Below are 8,594 nucleotides of genomic sequence, written 5' to 3' on the forward strand. Positions count from 1 at the left end.
ATTAAATATTACGTTCTTCTAAATACCCAGAGAACTATCAGTAATTTTTTTTCCCCTTAAGCACATCTGTTGCATATCTGCAACAAATCCTTTTTCCTTTATAAAATCGTACTGAATCAAAATTTTGAAAAACGAAAAAAAGTGTATTTTTTATTTTCAGTTTTCTATCTAATAAAAAAAACCGCATCAAACTCGGACGTGGTGCCATATAAAGGGTTAAACTAAAATCAATCCATAGATATCATATTAAAATATGCTAATTAACACTCGGAAAATGGTGGGATGCTTGTTCTTGGACTCTCCTGTCGATCCCATAGGATTCATAATAGATTCTCTAAAAATTTCTACTACGATATTTCTGGGGATTTTCTTTGTGTTCTCTTACTAAAGATTTCTGAGGGTTATTGTAGAGTACATATAGAATTCCTTTGAGTTTTTTCTCAGAGTTTTGCTGGGATTCTTTTGGGTTTGTTTTAAAGGCCTTGTGATACAGTTGGGGAGCTTCTGTGGTCTTAGTAAAGCTCTTCTACGCACGTCCTCGCATTTCTCTTGAGTTTCTAGTGTGTTTCTACTCATGCCTGAATTGTCTTGGGCTGGGCTTTGATTCTCTTAGGGTTCCGATAGTGTTCTTGTCGGCCTATGTTAAGGCTCTCTCTCTCTAAACGGCTTCATAGGCTTCTCACTCAATTCTGCTTTGGATTTCATCGGATTTTCGTATGGCTCTGTTGAGTTTCCACCTAAATAATTTGGGTATCTGCTGGGCTCTTCTTTTTATGCTATATTTCGTCATAATGATTTGATTACTTCTGAACTTCTCTCTTTAAGTTCTGCTGAGCTTCTTATTCTACTATCGTACAAATCACAAAAAATGTAATTCTTTTGCTTATTTTATATTAGTTAAATAGCATTTATAGTTTCTATAAGTACACAACAAACTCAGCTTCTTTTGGGTTTTCTACACTAGAATTCGCGTGAACCATTTGCCATCAATACAAATCAATCTCAATCAAAGTACACGCAAATGCGATTCTATGAAAAAGCACCTAGAAACACATACGAAATCCGCTTAGCTACCCTATAATTAGCTCTCGTCGTGCGTAGGTGCCAGAGAGACAGCTTGCTACACTCCGGCTCAGACACCGCCTGTGCTCTCCACACCTCTCCACAGTTAGAATCACGCGTCATCGAGTCTGACTCTTTGGTCTATTTTTCATTGCATAATCTTAAAGGCTTAGGCGAAAAAAAAAAAAAAAAAAAAAAAAAAATAATAATAATAATAATACAAAAATGAAACTATCTATGGAAATAAATCTACAAAGGCGTTTGGCGCACTCGAAGTATAATTTTTGTAGACGCCAGTTGAAATCGAATCGCATCGTAATTCAAAAAATTGATTAATTTCATTGTCTGTTGCTTGAAAACCGGTTTCATTATACTATATACTTGTTTATATATCCATTTGGATCAACTTAATTGATTTCATTGTGTGTGTGATGTGTGTTGAAATGTTTCTTTAATTACTTAAAAACTTTTGGAATGTTTGGACTTTTAATATTCGTTGAAGTTTTTATAACTTTAATACTTTATATAGCACTTTGTTGTTCATCAGTTTATAATAAATCGATTTAATATCATTTAAAGAAATAATATGTTTACCTTAAATATTTATTTGCAGGGAGAGGAAATAAATACTATATAATAGGTACGGATGGAAGAGCAAAGTAGAGCGAAATAAAGAATGAGAAGCATATTAAATATTGAATATATTAAGTAAGCGGTGAGCAATGAAGCACAAAAGTAGAGTGGTTGAGATGTGGACGAGAGTGAGATAGACATAGAAATGGAAGACAAGAAAGGGAAAGAAGGAAGCAAGAAGAAAGGATAGAAGAAAATGGATAAGAAACGGAAAGGCAACGCAGAAAAAAATTTCAGTGAAAGCGAGAGAGAGAGAGAGAGAGAGACACACAGAAAAAGAGCGAGAGAGAGAGAGAACTGGAATATATAAATAATATGAAGAAAGAGTTGCAGTGAAAAAAAAAAAACAGAGAAAAAAGAATCAGAGAGAGGGAGAGAGAGAGAGAGAGAGAGAGCGAGAGAGAGAAAGGATATGAGAAGGGGTAAGAAGTAGCGTAAAAGAAACGAAATAGGCTGACGGAGGGAGAAAATGAAAGCATAGTAAGAACAAAGAAAAGAAAATGAAGAAAGGATAAGGATAGAGATATATGCAAAAAAGTAACAGTAAGGAGACATATAGGAAACAGCAGAAAGTATAAAGATAAAGAGTAACAGAGATGGTGGTAGAGAAGTGACAAGAAGGAAAAGTGAGTGAAAGACAAAGAGAGAGAGAGAGAGAGAGAGAGAGAGAGAGAGAGAGTAAAATATGTTTCTTAACACAACAACAAATAAGCTCCAAGCTAGTAATATCACACTGAGCACACAAATAACAATTATCAGGACAGCCTTGAACTTGGCTTATGCGAATTTGTGACACCCAACAGACGAATATTGAATAAAGTGTGAAGTACATATCCGGTAATCAGGCTTCAAATGTAGTCCCACAGCTCTTAGCTTGTCTATTGTTTATTAATAACCAACAATCCATCAGCTAGTCGGATGGCACAGTTAGTGATGAGCGTACATATAAGCTTGAACTAGACTATAGAGCAACAGCTGATATACACTTATGTTTATATGTATTGATACATACAAGCTTAACCTTACTTACTCTAGCTTTGCTTCTCTCCTTTCCTCGCCATTTCCATTATTGATTTTCAGATTGTAGTCATGAAGTGCTTAAGCGCAACTTCTCCCGCTCGCTTATATGTATTTTCATATTTTCTTTAATTTTCACTGCTCGCATTTTCTTAAAGTAAACTGCTTAGTCGGCTGGCCAGGTGTAGCTAACTGTTGTCTGCTCTGTGTGCCAGGCCACGCCGTCCACGCTCAGTGGGGATAGAGTGCGCGCATTTGAATATCCGTTTCAGCGCCAATTTTGATGGATTATCTCGGCTGGCATATTGGCGACAAACAAATCTGTGTAGAGTCGTAGATTAGACAGCGCTGGAGAGGAAGAGGGCAGAGGTGGGGCGGGGCATGTCTGTGAATTCATTCAATCGACAAAATGTTTGCCATACATGCGATTCGTCTCAGGTCGTTTGTCTTTGCCAAGCTGACTGCCAGGCTGAATAATGCCGTTCGATAGTTCCATGATGAATACTTCATATGCCTAGAATGCGGAAAGGTGTTTATGAGCTTGGATTTGCCTGTCAATGGAAAATTTTGATCGATATTTGAGCTGAGTTGAGGTATTAACGCATGACACCTAATTGGCTTAAATTCCCTGGCACAGTTCCGCAACGAAGGATTGAAATCAAGCAGGCTGCAAGACGTGCCTGCACTTTCCACTCCAGCGAGTCCCAGTCACTGCTCACACATTGATTTCTGTGTAAATTGTCTGTGGAACTGCCTTTGAATGCATTCGCAGCAAGTGTCGAGCGCCTTTTACCTATCTATCTAGCCCCATTTCTCTCTCTTCCCCTTTTTTCACGCCACTTGCCGTGATTTTGTATATCCCTCGCTGATCTCTGCCAGTGCCCCCTCCTGCTCTGCTCATTTCGCTAGCTAAAAATGCATTTCCTGTCAAGTGTAAAAAGGAAATGATGTGATGCTCTCGAGCTTTAACGTGCAATCAATCATTGCCGCCTCGTACGCGTGCCCGCCTCCTGCTCGTTCGCGTCTCTCTGCTATTTTACAGCCCGACAGACACAGCATGCCCCCGCCCACCCACACACCCCACTGTCCTTGACTGTGTGAATTTTATTTTTCTCTCGCTCCCTCTCTCTCTCGCCCTCTCTCTCTCTCTCTTCCACTCTATCTTCTGCTGCAGTTGCCAGCTCTGGCCGTCGTTTGTGGCGGGTAAAGTCAACGAAAACGAGTTTATTAAGCCGGGCAAATAGTGTTAAGTATTTGTCAAATGTCAAAGTGTCTACCCTCCTCTTCCACCCTCCACAAACACGCATACTCGTGAGTATATTCGCTTTTGCACTCGTCACATTCCTATTTGATTCGCTGCACTTCCGTTACCTCAATTTCCGCTGCTCGCCAAACGCCATTAAATGGAGCTCTGCCCGCAGGAAATCATTAACGGGGTGAATCTTTTATGCAGCAGCTAAATACAAACTAAATCAACAAGGCATAAAAATGTAACGAAATCAAGTGTCGTAGAACAGCAGATACCCTGTAATCGGTGATTGCATTGTCGTAGAACAGCATTTGCTATGCTGCATGATGATTGTCTTAGTGAGTTTAGAAGATTCGAATATATCCGAGATATCCCTCGGCAATATATATTGCATATTGAACAGAAGAAGCAGAAGAGCAGCTACCTAGTAATCTGTAATTTTATTGTCGTAGGACAGCAGAAAGAAGAAGCATCTTTAACTCTACATATCTTCCTATAAATAACAATTTTTTTTTTTTTCAATCTATAAATATTTCTACTTAGTATAAATTGTTATCGATTGAAAAAATTCCTTTTAATAGAAAATCTCTGGCGGTAAATTCTATACACGACAATTTTAGCTTAGAAAATACGCTTTACTCCTACCCTGCCCTGATTTATCTGTATATGCAAATCGCATATCAATTTATTTCTAGCATCTTTTTCGACTCTGTCACGTTCTTAGAGCAGCGCGCTATTCTGTTGGCCATCAATTCATAAATACAATTACTCAAACCCCAGTCAGCAAATGCATACAAATATACTCAAATTAGTTTTCTAAAAAAATACAGTTTTTAATTTCATTTGATTATTATAAAATCAAAAATATACATTTATCTCAGTAATATTAATAAAAGTTTATATATAATAAAATACTTTTGGTATATATATTTATTATTATACAGCTAATATTGTATTTTTGTAATATTTTATATTATAAGTATTTTATATTGTATTTTTGTAAATTTAAGAAATTAACGGTATGTAATATTTAATTTTATTATTTTTTTATGTTTATTTATTTATTGATTTTTTTTTATAATATCACAATGTATTGAGAATATTGATTATATTGTATTTTTGTTAATATATTATATTGTTATTATTATTTTTTTTGTAATATTTTTTTATATATTTTTATTTAATTATTTTATTATTTATTTATTCCACTTTTATAATATTTGGCTTTCTTTTATTTATTTGTTTATTTTATATATTAATTATAGTGTTTATATTGCTTTATTGTATTTTTGGGAATATTTTGTAATGACTGAATATTGTATTATTTTTTTTTATTAAATAAATTTATTAAATCAATATATACTGCATTATATATTTCTATTTATATTATAATTATGCTTGGATATTTAATGATTTATAATTTATGTAAACTCTGACTTTAATTCAGTTTTAGTATTTAGGCCAATTATTTATTATTTTTGCCTACTTCAAGTTAAGTCATTTTGGTAATTTGGTGATTTGTATGGTAATTTGTATTCCTTGTCTCTTTTCCGCAATTGGGGCAATAATTTATTGAGCTCAGTTTTTATTTTTTTTTTTTTTTTTTTTGTAACATATATTAACAATCGGCTTTTGTCACTCTGCATATCGCTTACTCGAGTTCAAGTTCAAGCCTTCAGCATTTCGCTTTTACTTTTTTATTTTTTATTCTTTATGCGTAAAGTATATCCATCCATCCATCTTTATACCGTTTACTCGGACATATGTATATTATTTTCTGCGAGCAGCTGAAGGCACTTGCCCACGCCGCTTTATGGGTCTGGGGTTACGTGTCTGGAGTCAGTAAATGGCATTTAATAGGCTCGAGCCAAATAGAATGGAAACGAAATCCACTTATGAACGCCTTACGCACTTTTAATTTTTCAACTGAATGGCAGATTGGCTGCAGAGACTGAGACTATTCCATGGGAGTTTGGCCAGTTGTTGAATAGGTTTGGAATTCCATGAATAGGTTTGGAATTCGCTGCCGTTTAATTAGATTTAAGCCAACGCAGCAAATGAGTTGACAGTTATTCTTCTTCCTCTTCGTGGATGCTGCGTGCGCCCTTTTGCCATGAAAAACCTTTTCATTTCTTGTGGTTAGACCTTCACGTCTTTGTGTTGAATGTTTCCGATCTTTAATTAAAATTGCAGTCAATTGGGCTCGAATGCCGCTTGGCTAATTGTTAAGTCGACCCGAAGGTAACCAACATACAATAAAATCATATTTCGTTCTATATACCAATACAAAGCCTGTCAAAGCGCAGAGAGTTTCGCTGAATGAGACATTCTTTCCTTTTCTGTTTCTTGGAATTTTTACTCAAGACCTGTACCTACAATGTTGCTTATCAGACAGTCATGGCTATAACGTAATACTTCTATCGATTACTTTTATGTTTTCAATTTCATATTATATCTAAGACATTTCTTAACATCTACATTTTGTATCTTCAGAATACAAAATAAAACTCAATTCTAAAAAGTTACTTTAAGCTACTGAAAGTATCTGTAAGATGCAATAGTTTCCTAGTGTATTCAAGGATACATTCATGTTACAAGGATGCACTCTGAAGGATACTAGTTTTTTTTTTTTTTTTTTGCTGAAACTTGGCTGTAAAATATATATTATTATTATTATTTTTTTTATTATTTATATTAAATTTATATTAATTTTTTATTTGATATTTTAAATATATTGAGACAAAAACAATTTTGTATTACAATTTAATATTTAAATAATTCTGTATTCCTTTTGAATACTTAAAATATTTTTCTTTTCTGTCATTCTATTATTATATTATATTATATATATTATTTGTGTATATTAAATTAATTATATATTTTTTTCTGCACAAAATTAATTCAAGAAAATGTTTTTATATTGCTATACATTTAAATATATATTTTTTTATATTTATAAAATTAATTATTTATTATGATTTTTTCATTCCACATTTAACGTTTCAATAAATTATCACTCTTTTTCATATTTAAATAAATTTTTGTTGAGATTCTATTACTATATTTATGATTTATATTATTTATATATTTTACCTGCTCAAAATTGACTAAACAAAATGTTTTTATATAGCAATAAGTTGATATTTATTACTTGTAATTTTTAATTACCCTTTTTTTAATAATTCAATATGTCTTAATTATTTTTCATATTTTAATGAATTTTTGTATGGCATCCAATTTTTTCTTATTTTATTTATTATATATCATAATTTTATTATACCTATTTTATTTTATTTATTTATATTTAAATTTTTTTCTTCTAATTACATAAATAATGATAATATAAAAATAATAATAATAATTTTAATATCTCAATAAATTTAAGATGTTTTTCATATTAAAATATAAATTATATTATATTATTTATATTTTTGTCTGCACATAACTATTTGAAGCAAATATTTTTATTATTTTTATATTATATTATTTTTAATTAATTAATATATAATATATGTATATAATAATAAGTCGTACTTCTTTTTTTTTCATATTTAAATTGATTTTGTATGCCATTTTTAAGTGTCTTAATCTTTCCTTCCTGATTAAAAACTGCTTCATCATTAAAATGGTCTTATAACATAAATTTGTACTTATACACTTTTTGTTTACTAATTGTTGATTCAAAAATAGTTAATTATTGTGTTGTGCATGGACATGAGTGTTTAGTTATTTTGACCTAGTGGATTAAACTTGAGCTGATTTGGCAGCAATATTTATGGAGTGGCTTGGCGTTGCGTTTGGCATAGCCAAAAGTGAAGACACAGACAATGCAACAATTAACAAGTGAATAAACAAAATGCTGACATGTGGGGCATGGACAAAGTACGAAAATGGAGCAAATGAACATTCCCTAAAAATAACAAAAACAAAAACAAACTGAAACTGTAACTGAAACTCAAATTGAAACTGAAACTGAAACTGAAAATCATGCAGTAAATGAAGCAAATGCTGCTGACATACAAAACGAGAAGCAAAGTACAGGTAAAAACGAGCCAAAGGTGTTGACAGACGAACAAATCAGCTAACGGCAAGACTGAAGCTGAGCTAGAGCCAAGATTGGCCTGGGCTGCGGTGGGCTGGGTTGGAGTTCCTCAAGTGCAAAAATACATATAGCATAGATGGAATGTGATGTAAGTCAGGCCAAGCGTTGATTGAGGGATGCAGAGCGAGCCGTTGGCATTGTTGACCGTTAATGATCGGCTTAAGTGAATAATGGTCAATAGGCCTACAAGGAAGCGTCGGCAGCGCTGAACTTGAAACAGAGCGACCAAAGCGCATAAAAAAAACCGCCAAGAGACAATATAACAAAAAGAAAAAAAAAAAAAAAAAAAAAAAAAAAAAACAAAATTATCGAAAAATAAAACCAGTTTGCTACGCAATTGTCACACAATTGTCAACGCGTATCTATGAGATACTTTTGTATCTTGCTCTTGTACTTGTTACCGGTTTGCGCCCTGTGTATGTGTGTGCACGTGTGTGTGTGGGTGCCACATCGGACAGTGTCTGTGGGCATGGCCATGCTAATTCTAGGCACCCGCCCGCTCCATATAAAGTGACGAGCGCACAGCCCCAA

Source organism: Drosophila mojavensis, unplaced genomic scaffold (assembly GCF_018153725.1).
Source record: "Drosophila mojavensis isolate 15081-1352.22 unplaced genomic scaffold, ASM1815372v1 contig_36, whole genome shotgun sequence".
In the NCBI taxonomy this organism is placed as follows: domain Eukaryota; kingdom Metazoa; phylum Arthropoda; class Insecta; order Diptera; family Drosophilidae; genus Drosophila; species Drosophila mojavensis.